We start from the raw sequence: 12,310 nt of genomic DNA on the forward strand, positions 1-12,310 counted from the left end.
GGAGTATAAGAGTAGACATGGAGATATATTCCAGCATGTTCTACAAAAAAAATGTGATGGACTGGTTAACGCCAGATGCTCGCAACGCGATGACATGAGCTCGAATTCTGTCTTTAACTTTAGATTTTTATATTATATATTACTTATTTAATATATACTTCTTTCGCTACTGTACTGATAGTGGAACCCACAAAGTACTTAGAATACAATATTAAGGATGTACTTGTTTCTTTTTAACTTTCTGTACGAAGCTGTAGCCACCCTGCAAGTCACGTGTACACTGTACATGCAATTAACTTTTTATAGAGGGACAATCATACACGCAATTAACTCAAATAGATTGGATGTCACTCTATTATTTCCAGCATAAGAGTAACTTCAACGGTAGCCGGCAAATGTCCTCCCGCTTCCTTCTGCGGAGGACGACATCAAACGCCAGTGGCATACATTTTCACAACTCTAACCAACCAGGTGAAGTTCATGCAAACACGGATGATTTCATATGAGCCTGAAGGATTTTCGTATAAAAAAGCCGGACCTTCATATAAAGATGATGGATTTCATTACATTTATAAGAACTAAGTGGTGCCAATCCGACTCTCTTGGTATAATTAATACTCCCTCCATCCGGAAATACTTGTCCTAGAAATGGATGTATCTAGACTTATTTTAGTTATAGATACATACAATTTATCCATTCTTAGAACAAAAATTTCCCGCCAACTGGAGAGGGAGTACATAATCTAAATGGCCATCCACGGATCCCTTTGTCTTCCTCATGTCCGGCAGACACTTTGTGGGGTCGACGAAGGTCCTTGGAAGAGACGAAGAAGCAAAAAAAAAACCACCTGAATGCGGAGTCGTCGCCTCGGCGGTGGTGTTCATGGGACCCAAGTGGCGGCGGCCTCCCATGTTCTACTTCTCATTGATGATGGCGGCGGACACAGAGAAGCTGGCCACCGACTCGTCGCTCTCCACGCACCCAGCTTCCGTCTCTGCCTGCATGGCGCTGCCGCAGGCATGGGAGACGCGCCCACAGACACGGGAGACGCAGCACCGCAGACACTGGTGGCGCGGTACGACGCGGCAGTGACGACGCCCGTACCGGTGTGCTCGCCGCCGTGCCGGCGTGGAGCAACTCGCCACTCCTCATCAAGCTGAACTAGAGCGGCGAGTTGCTGAACCACGCGCGTTCTTGGGGCGGCAACTGGCTCCGTCAGGCCAAGCGAGGTTGGTGAAGCACCGAGCTGCCTCGCCCATATTCGGAGGGCTCGGCGGGCCACCCAGCCGGGTAATATGCCGGAGAACGGCTCCTCGGAAGCCATCGAAAGAGTGGAGAAAATGGTGAAGGAGGAGATGGGGGAGCGACGGAGGGGTGCGATTCTTGCCCGTTGTTTGTCTGGCCTCGTGTAAATAGAGGGCAGATGGTAGGAGCTTAGCTGGCGTCTAGCCTCGTTTAAACTAAGGGCGGACGGGAGGAGCTCGGCCGGTGTTGCATTTAATTCTGGCCCGCTCATGAACAGACGTGTGGACAGAGTAGCTTTCTCATTTTGCATGCGGGTTTAACGGAGGGGTTTGATGGTGGTGAGGTGGCGTGTTCAGCCGGGCGTGCAGCAGGCGGCGCAGTACTATTCGATTTCATAGCGGGCGGCGCAGTTCCCAATATGGCTTTAATGCGGACGAGGGAGGGAGTAGCGGTTCCTGAAATGTTGAACGGACAATGCATCCTCCTTCAATTAATGCATGAGGGAAGTAATGGGAGGAGGACCGGGAAAAGAGGTTGCACGATGTGAATGCGACGCAGTTTGCCCTCATATAAATGCACCCCTCCATTCCAATGCATCTACCACATCGTACGCACCTAAGCATTTGCCTAAGCACCTACACTAAGCGCAAAAGATCTCACTCCAGACCCATGGCGGCGATGCGCGCGAGCGGCCAACGGCTGTGCTAGATGGTCCACGATGTCGGTCTGCGGCATGGCGCCGAGGATCGTCTCCAGACGATGCTGGAGACCGGCTGGTGGATGGCCGCCATCAACGCCAACTACGACTCTCAGTTGGACAAGATGATCATTTCCACCACCAAATAGTTTACCGTCCTCAAGAAGCTCGCGGACGACATCGCCGTACTCCTCCAGCCCGGGCTCCTCATTGCCTGCCACCCTAATCGGCCTCCAAGGCCGGAACCTCTTTCAAGCACTGGTGGCCCTGCGACTGCCCGCCGAGGCCACGAAGAATGTCCACCTGGAGGTCGCGCTCGCCGTGAGGCGCCTCGCCCTGCAAGAAATCGTCGACCTACACATCCACATGTACGAGCAAATCGTGTACATAGGTATCTACAAGGCCAGTGAGGACGCTACAACGTTGGCCTTCCTCAACCGGCTGGAAGCCTTGGATGCCTTTGATGAGAAGCACCTCGACCTCACCACAAAATCTGCCGCTCCTTAGCCACTAGTCGGTGGCCCAGTGCACTAAGTTGAGGAGGAGGAGGTCGTACGTTGATGGATGCATCTTTCTTCTTGCCTTCTATAACCACCACTGTCGTCGCATCATCATCGTGGCGTTAATTCTTATTGTGTTGTTGCATTCTCGTTCCAGTCAATACCGACATGTGCGATCCCTTTGCTTAATTATATGCATCACTGTAACTAGTAATCCTTCCGTCAATTTATCAGTTGTTCTTACCTTTTCCATCAAATTTGTGCAACACGCGGGCATCTTGCTAGAAACACTAGAACATGTCGGACCGCGTGTGACCAAACCGACGATGCGCCAACCTAGCTACTACGTACCTTGCTTATCTGGCAGAAATAGCTCCGCCCTAGTGTTTCCAATCGTTATTTCTATCTATCAATCAGGCCAAGGAGTAGAACCAAAATGTTATTTATACATGTTTCTCTACTCCTATTCCTATAAAAGACTTAGTTGGTGATGGTGGTGTGTCTGCCATCCGTCGTTTCCAACCATTAGATCTGCATCTAACGGCTGTGAGGTAAATTGTGGCATTTTTGCAACAATAGCCCACTTCTCTGCTCCAATTTGCAGAAAACCCCTTATTATATTGAAAGCAACCACATCCCTCCCTCACCTCATCAAAATAGCCCGGGAAATATATATACTCCTATAAAAGACTCAATTGGTGATGGTGGTGTGTCTGCCATCCGTCGTTTCTGACCATTAGATCTGCATCTAACGGATGTGAGGTAAGTTGTGGCATTTTGGCAACAATAGCCCACTTCTCTTCTCCAATTTGCAGAAAACCCCTAATTATCTTGAAAGCAACCACATCCCTCCCTCACCTCATCAAAACAGCCTGAGAAATGTATCTCTACTCTTATAGAAAATAGAGTTGGTGATGATGGTGTGCCTGCCATCTTGCAATATAGGCCGTCCGATCTATATCTGACGGATAGGAAGGAAACTATAGCAATTTTGTAGAAAGATACCCGCACCCCTCATCACATTTGCAGATAAGGCCTTCCATCGTTCATCATTATCTCCCACAAGATAAACTACTCATATAAATGCATCTTGATGTTCCGTGCAACGCACGGGGCATCTTGCTAGTACGACTATAAAAGGCTCAGTTGGTGATGTTGGTGTGTCTGCCATCCGTCGTTTCTGACCATTAGATCTGCATCTAACGGCTGTGAGGTAAGTTGTGGCATTTTTGCAAAAATATCCCACTTCTCTGCTCCAATTTGCAGAAAACCCCTTATTATCTTGAAAGCAACCACATCCCTCCCTCACCTCATCAAAACAGCCTGAGAAATATATCTCTACTCTTATAAAAACTAGAGTTGGTGATGATGGTGTGCCTGCCATCCTGCAATATAGGCCGTCCAATCTATATCTGACGGATAGGAAGGAAACTATAGCAATTTTGCATAAAGATACCCGCACCCCTCATCACATTTGCAGATAAGGCCTTCCATCGTTCATCATTATCTCCCACAAGATAAACTACTCATATAAATGCATCTTGATGTTCCGTGCAACGCACGGGGCATCTTGCTAGTACGACTATAAAAGGCTCAGTTGGTGATGTTGGTGTGTCTGCCATCCGTCGTTTCTGACCATTATATCTGCATCTAACGGCTGTGAGGTAAGTTGAGGCATTTTTGCAAAAATATCCCACTTCTCTGCTCCAATTTGCAGAAAACCCCTTATTATCTTGAAAGCAACCACATCCGTCCCTCTCCTCATCAAAACAGCCTGAGAAATATATTTTGAGTGAGAAGTACTCCCTCCATTCCTAAATATTTGTCTTTCTAGAGATTTCAATAAGTGACTACATACGGAGCAAAATGAGTCAATCTACACTTCAAAATATGTCTATATAATCCGTATGTGATAGTGCATTTGAAATCTCTAAAAAGACAAATATTTGGGAACAGAGGGAGTAATATATTAGGCGTATATAAAAACAAGAGTGATTTATTTCAAGTTTGTGAACAAGTACTACTATTCTACTACTTTGGATCTGTCGCAACGCACGGGCACATTGCTAGTAACAGGAAAAGGACTGCCACATTCGCGTCGCACTCCCCCCCCCCACACGCCCGGGAATCCGGAGTACTTCACGGCCCGTCCAGCACGACACATAGCTTAGGGAAGGCGTGTTGCCTAGCATTTTCACTTTCATGTGGGACTGCTGTTGAGCAAACCGACTATTGGCAAACCGCACCCGCCCGCTGTCGGGTTGGAAAATAGAAACGAGGGGAGGATCTAGCTGTAGCACGGAAGCCAAGAAATTTGGTGTCAGATGGGGCTCGTTGATAGGGTAGGAGCATTCAGTACTACTCTACTCCTACTAGTACCAAGTTTGTAGTACTATACAACCAGTACTACCACTATACAACTAGTAGGTACGTGCACGGCACATCATCGTAGGAACAAAAAACGGGAAGATCTTGTTTTGGGTGATTTATCTTTTTTACCAGTCAATGTAGTATGAAAAATATGATGTGGGGGGCACCCATGAAGCTTATGTGGCTTGGTTGCATGGCTACGAAAGGTTAGAGAAAAATAAATAGATAATGTGTTTAGAGTGCACTCCACTAAACAGATATACTTTGGATCCATTGCAACGGGCCGACACATCTATATCGATACCCCCTATATAGTGCGTGAATAACTTTGAAAGTTGGTCATTGGATGAAGCCAATCCGATGGTACAAAGATGGCAAATCCGAGCACTACTGGTCGTTGGATATCATCTACATTCCACCAGATTCTGCCACATGTAGAATCTAGAAGACTCAATGGTTGAACTTCATTCATGACTAACTTTGCCACAACTAAGCTTAGGCAAAGTGTGTCTGCCACAAAAAATGTGGCTAACAAAATGGCCACCACAAGTGTGGCAAGATTTGGCAAGAAGTTGAGTCTATGACATGTGGACCATGTAGCTAGAAATGTGTGGCAAGCCACAAGTGTCGCAATGAACCAGACACATGCCTGGTGTGTTTGGTAGGGTGTATGAAGGGTGCATGATCCCAAGAGTTCCCTTCTCGACCCACTTTTGGGTGTTTGGTAGAGTGTATGGAGGGTGCATGAGTCCACACTAGATTAGCACAAATACACTTGAAGCATGCATGAAGAGAGCATACATGAAGAGGGGTGTTGAGTTGAGCATGCATGATGATGTAGGGTAGAACCCTAATCGCCCGATCTTTCATGAAAGGAGCGGATCCCGCAAACAACATGAGGAACACGAGGGGAAAACGAGGGGAATCACGAGGGGAAACACGAGAGAAACACTAAAACCAACAAGAATGATCACACATGCGCTAGATCCATGAACAGAAAGGAAGATACAAGATCCAAAGTCAACAACGGATGATACAAGAGGTAACCGGTCTTCTCCGTGAGGAGGTCTTGAATCCACGGGGGGATCTTCCCTTAGAAAGGGGGCTTGAATCCAAAGGGATCTTCTCCGTAGAGGCCGCGGTCTCTCTCGTGGAGTAGATCCGATATGGATGAGCGTAGCTCTATCTCTCAAATGAGCTATCACAACGCTAACCCTAGAAAGTTGGACGAGGTGGAGTATATATAGTCTATGGGGAGAAGGGATACACGGGCCTCGGCCCTTCACTGTGCGCAGACAGGGGAGGCCGGATGTCCGGGATGGTCGTGCCGGATGTCCGGGCTTTTAGGCGATGCCGGATGTCTGGGATGGGGAGGCCGGATGTCCAGGCTGGAGTGGTGGCACTTGTTGCTCTCGGGTTCGGAGGGGCCAGATTTTCGGGCTGGGAGCCGGATGTCCGGGGGCTCGGGAACGGCCGGAAATCCGGGCGGGTGAGGCCGGATGTCCGGGGCCTGGGAGCTGTTCTCCGTCTTCTTCCGTCGTCGCTTCCATGCTTCCCTCGTGGATGGTGTAGTTGTTCCTTGGCGCTTGCACTCCTCCTCAACATCCGTGAAGCTCCGACAATACCTATGCATGCACACAGGAGAAGTGTCAAGTAGTATACCATCCTCGAAGGGGTCAAGTGAGAACGTGTAAAGGAGATGATTCACCTTTATGTATGTGAAGTAGATGTCGCACGTGTCACTTGCCAAACAGACTGTTGACATGGTGATGTCCATAGGATGCTCCGCATCACATGAAGAGGGAACAACTATGCTGAGACGAGAATGCAACCATACACACTTGTGGCACACCTAATCTTAGGCGTGGCAACCTTAGGCTGCAAACAAAACCATAAGTTTGAAAGTTGGTCATTGGATGAAGCCAATCCGACGGTACAAAGATGGCAAATCCAAGCACTACTGGCTGTTGGATATCATCTACATTCCACCAGATTTTTCCACATGTAGAATCTAGAAGACTCAACATGTAGAAGCATAATGCACAAACCACCAGAATCTCATACGTGCAATGCACGTGTACCTTACTAGTAGTTGGTAGTAGTAAGAAACAAATTCCGGGTTTGGCACGAGCTCGTACTACGGGAGCACCACAAGGCCTGCCACAGGAGTTACATTTCCCTCTCGGGGCCCACGGGACTGAACTTCAGTGGCTTAGTGCCCAGCCTATGAGTCAATGACATGCGGACCTTAAATGCAGCTGGCCGACATGTCATTCTCATGGTGGTGGTGTGGTTCGTGACTCACTCGTTCGAGATGAACCGGCCGGTGGTGGCGTGGCCGTGGCAAGGGTGCCACAGCTGGGCGTCGGGGCGTTACGAGGCGTAGATGGCCACACCGGCGGGTACTACCTATAGTATAGAAGTACTCCAGCTAAGGATTGATGCCCGGGATGGAATGTGTCACAACCGCTGGATGAAAATTCAATCGTGCGGGAGTACGAGTCGGAGCACAGCAGCGGAGCAGGCAAACCGCGTCCAATCGGGTGTGGCTGTGGTAGAAAGTTGATGGTCGCCGCAGTTCAGCTGGCCCACATGTCATGCACACAAAGTCAAAGGAGTGGTGGGGCCGAGAGAGATGAGGCACACGTCGGGGGGATGTGGATCCCCTGACGTGTACAATCCTACCATTCTATCACTGACATCTGGGACCCGCAAGTGTGGGTCCCACCAGTCAGCGAAGGAAAGGCAGGGTAAGGCAGTGATAGCCACGTAAGAGGATCCATGTCCTTGTCGGGGGACGTCGTGCTTACAGGTAGGGTTGGAGCGGCGTCGTGGGAATCGCGTGTGGGAGTGGCAGTGGTAGAAACAAGAAACGTGATGGTCGCCGTGGTTCTACTTCCTTGGACAAGCTGTCATGTCTGCTGACACATGTATATCAAAACTAGAGTGTTTATATTTCAAGCACGTGAACAAGTATTATTCTACTACTTTGGATCCATTGCAACACACGGGCCAGCACATTGGTAGTAGTAGTGTCTATCTCTATCTCTAGAGGCCTTCCATCATTCATCATTTTCTCTCACAAGATAAACTACTCATACAAATGCATCTTGATGTTCCATGGTGACAAACCTGGGGACTTGTTTCGTATGGGACACATCCTACGATATACTCCCTCTCTCCCAGTTTATTTGTTTTGAATCTTTTCGTTTTATAAGTTTCAAATTGAAATTTAGAGGGGCAGTTGGGCCGAGAGGGGTGAGCCACAGGTCGGGGGACGTGTGGTGTCATGGGTTCATGCGGCGTCGTGGGAATCGCGTGTGGCTGTGGTAGAAACTTCATGCTCGCCGCATTTAAGGTGGCCCACATGTCATGCACACAAAGGCAGAGGGGCGGTGCGGCCGAGAGGGGTGAGGCGCACGTCTGGGGACGTGGTGTCGTGGGTTGGAGCGGCGTTGTGGGAATCGCGAGTGGCAGTGGATGAAACGTGATGGTCGCCATAGTTGAACTACCATGGACGAGCTGTCATGTCTACGGACGCATGCATTGCATACCGATCACTGGAAGGATTAATAGAGAAAGCTAGGTGGATAAATAGTTCCTTATAGTCAAGCGGACCCACACTACTACTTGTTCCAAAGACATGCACACCATCGAAATAGTCCATCTATATCAATATACATAGAGAGGGAATATTATTTTACAAGAGAGGAAATAGTTCATCGATCCATAATGCCCTGCTGCTGGTGCAGCATCTTCTTCTTCTTCTTCTTCTTCTTCTTCTTGTTCTCATTTTCTGTGGGAGACGGCTTCGCAACAAGCTCTCTGGACCTTGCAGCAATCTCAAAACTCACACGGGCATCGAGGGAAACATATTTTATCCGCTCGTACGTCAAGGGATAATTCTCCCATCCAGACGACCTTAATGCCAGCGTATCATCACCCTTCTAAAGATTTGTTCCGAGCACAAAATTTGCTACGTGGAATAGGGATGGTGTCGGTTTATCACAATCTTCTACAGGAATTTTTATTCTAGTTTGTAGGTCAAGGATCCTTTTCAAATCAAGGTTGTACGGCTCCAACTTCTGTTTGTCCCCTGCGATGGCTGCCCCACAGAAGTATATGTCCTCCCGAGACAAGAAACCATGAAGCTCACCTGGTACGGAGGGCGCGTGTATGATGTGGTACACCAAAACATCATCTTCGAGGCACAGCTGAAGGACATCGGTGCTTTGGATCTTCCCAGTGGCACGCTCCGTGTACTCTGCGTCGAGACCGATGACATTCATCTCCACCTTTTGGAGGGAGTTGGATACATTGTTGATCCACTTCCGAACAACCCTTGGGTGGTCGGTGACTGTGGCAACTATGCTCAACGAGCCTACGACGAGGACATGTTGGACGCTAAAAACCTGCATCTCGATCTCTTTCGCCATTTGGAACCGTTGGACCGGAGGGCTATGGTTTGGAGAATTAGGATTAGATGGCTAGTCTAACAGAAGAAGATGATTATTTATAGGGGCTTCAGAATTACTGCAGGAGGATTTGAAGAGGTTAAAACAATGTGATTGCAGTGTGGTTTGGATGCAAATGAAGATCAAGGAGTAGTGAAAAAGCCGAGGAAAATCGGTTCCCGATGGAGAAGTAAATGGGAGAAGTTATGCGCATGCATGAGGAGAGCTGCGGTGGTTTGACTGCTGCATGCAATGGATTGGACGGGTTCTTCGGTTGCCTTTTCTCTCTCCCAGGCGCACAGAATGGCCCACTTGTATGCTGTAGTTTATTGGCTGGAGTCTGGCTACAGCTGCTCATGCGTACGCTAATTAATGCTGTGAATGCGGGGCATGGAGGGAAATGGGCGCATTCAAAAGGGTATATACGCAGACTAATTAGAGAAATACTGAAAAAAGTTATGCGCAAACAAAAGAGGACCGGAGGGAGTACTACTCATGTTCCTACTACGGTTAAGGAATATGTGGTTATCCTCAAAAATGAAAAGTCCTTCTTCGCGCTTCTGCATGCATTAGAATTTGGTCCTGCTCGCAATATGGATGATAGCTGGAGGATGAAGTGAACCCAGAGGCATACTAGCACGGGAGTGTACTCATGTTCCTACTACTCCTACTACTAGTAGTAGTACAACTGTGGTACACTTGATGGTCAAAATACTATTATTCATACGGTCCTCACAGTGAGGTGACAAGACCCTGCGCCCGAGGTGACACCAGTCCAGGCGGCGTATCTGGGTTACCAAAGTCAGCCTCACCTTGTGCACCGTGCAGTCACTGTCACCGCCGCTGTATAGCATGCCTCGCCTCGTCTCCCTTACCCCTAGCACCACTCCATCTCCATCTCCGTCTTGCCGGAGATCCTGAGGTCACTCTTCATTATCTCACGTGCCCCCAAATACCCTCGCCTTGCTCGCCTCCCCCAGGACCACTATTCCCTCGCTAGCCGCTCCAGCACCGACAGCCTTCTCCCCCGTAAATCAAGCCCCCCAAAAACCCACCTTCCAAACTCCACGATGGCCGAACGCGAACCGCGCAGGATCCATATGAGCCGCGATTGGAGCAATCTCCCCAGTGACATCCTCGACCTCTGTTGTTCGTGTATGGATGTGTTGAGCGCTATGCGGCTGGCTGCATGCTTGAGGGGCATGCACATGGCCATCATCGAGGCGAGGCCAAAGCTTTTCATGACACCCTGCTCTGCTATCTGGTCTTGCGAGATTGGCTCACCATGATACAGAGGCATACATGATGCCCCTCGACATCAATTCGATCTCCATTAGCCGAAACTTCCTTGCAGGTATGTAGTGGGTCCCCGTACATCATTTCCCTCGAGTTCGATCCGATCACCATTGCCCGAAACTTCTTGGCAGGTATGTACTAGGTCATCATGAACTCCCACTGGATGGCTGCCTTCAGAGAAGACGGTAAAAAGTTGGTGCCCATGAACTTCCAGACCTCCCATGAGATTATCCTTCCTCCGTTGGATTATAGAGTTTTACCATCACGGTCCTAGTCATCTAGATTACCATGTCATTTGGACGGACCTTGTTTTGCAGAAGATTGTAATCTGCCAAGTGCCCACGTGACATGCGAATTACGCAGACTTCAAGCTAATTGCCTTGTTCGACCACGGACTCGCCTATCTTTACGCTGGTGCCTTCTTTAGCTGGAGACAACTCAGCTCACAGTGGATCATCGTCAAAGCTAATACACACTCCTGTGATGCTGTTGAACACAATGGCATCATCTACGCGATCAACAAAGCAGATGACACCACGTATTGCTGGGACGGTGCATGTAAGTTGTTTTCGTCTCATGTTAATGATGACGCCATGACACTGTTTGAACTTTTTGTGATGATTGGCATATCCCTGTTTGAGCAGAATTTGAGTAGAACTATGGCAATGTATTAGAGACCCCGGAAATCAGATATATTTGGAATGAGTTAATTCATGCGATTGTGATCATGTCATTACAACCAATTTGTACCCCTGAATAATCAAACAGTTAGGAATATATGTATATTCTCCTTATTTTACAGTAATCTATATACTACTACTAAATATGAGTGTGTATCAATGGCGATGTTGGTTTCCTCATTTTCACGATGTAGAAACATGCACCACACTATTGGTTTCATCTAACCATACATTAGGGAAGTAAAGGTGCATATGGAGAACTCTATATTTGGAACTAGTGAAATCCTGTAATGCTTACCATGTGTACATACCTATATTCGCCCTTCAGTAATCAATGGCTAGAATAATATCCTCACAAAAAATTTGCCCACAGAACACGAGTATATAACAATGGATGGTCTATTAGTTACCTTGAAGAATTTGTTTGTGAGGACAGAACATGATTCCATAACATGCATGACATGGTAGTTTCCTGTGAAGACTCAATTGCGAGATAACATGAGTATAACCGTGTATGGCACTTCTATATTTTCAAACCCAGTATACATTTCCCTGTATTTTCCTCCCAGTTCCAACAGGGTCATATCAATGCTGTTTCTTGCATTATCCTACTCATACTCTGAACAATGCTGATCTTACATTAACAATGCCTATCCTTTTTTATATGATGTAGTGTCCCTACAATTATTTCCCTTTGTAATCACACCACCTTTGCCAAAAACAGGGAACCACAACTGGTTCCTCGCTCGATCAGACGACGGCAAAATACTGATGATCATTCGGACACATGAGCCAGAAAAGTTATATTGCAAAAACCCCAATGTATACAAGCACCGTGAAATACGTGAGTATCCGGACAGTGGCTGTTACGTCTATGAGCAGGATACCGGCTTTTTGGGGCCTTCGAGATTTTTTTAGTTGGAGGCGGGTATACAGCCTTGGTTCACACTCTCTGTTTCTCGTACTCAATTATCCGATTAACCAGGAGATCAGCGTTGGCAAGGACCTTGATGGCAGAGGCTCTATTTTCTATGGAAAACTGTGTCTACATGGTGAACCCTAGGAGT

This window comes from Triticum dicoccoides, chromosome 7A (assembly GCF_002162155.2).
Source record: "Triticum dicoccoides isolate Atlit2015 ecotype Zavitan chromosome 7A, WEW_v2.0, whole genome shotgun sequence".
In the NCBI taxonomy this organism is placed as follows: Eukaryota; Viridiplantae; Streptophyta; class Magnoliopsida; order Poales; family Poaceae; genus Triticum; species Triticum dicoccoides.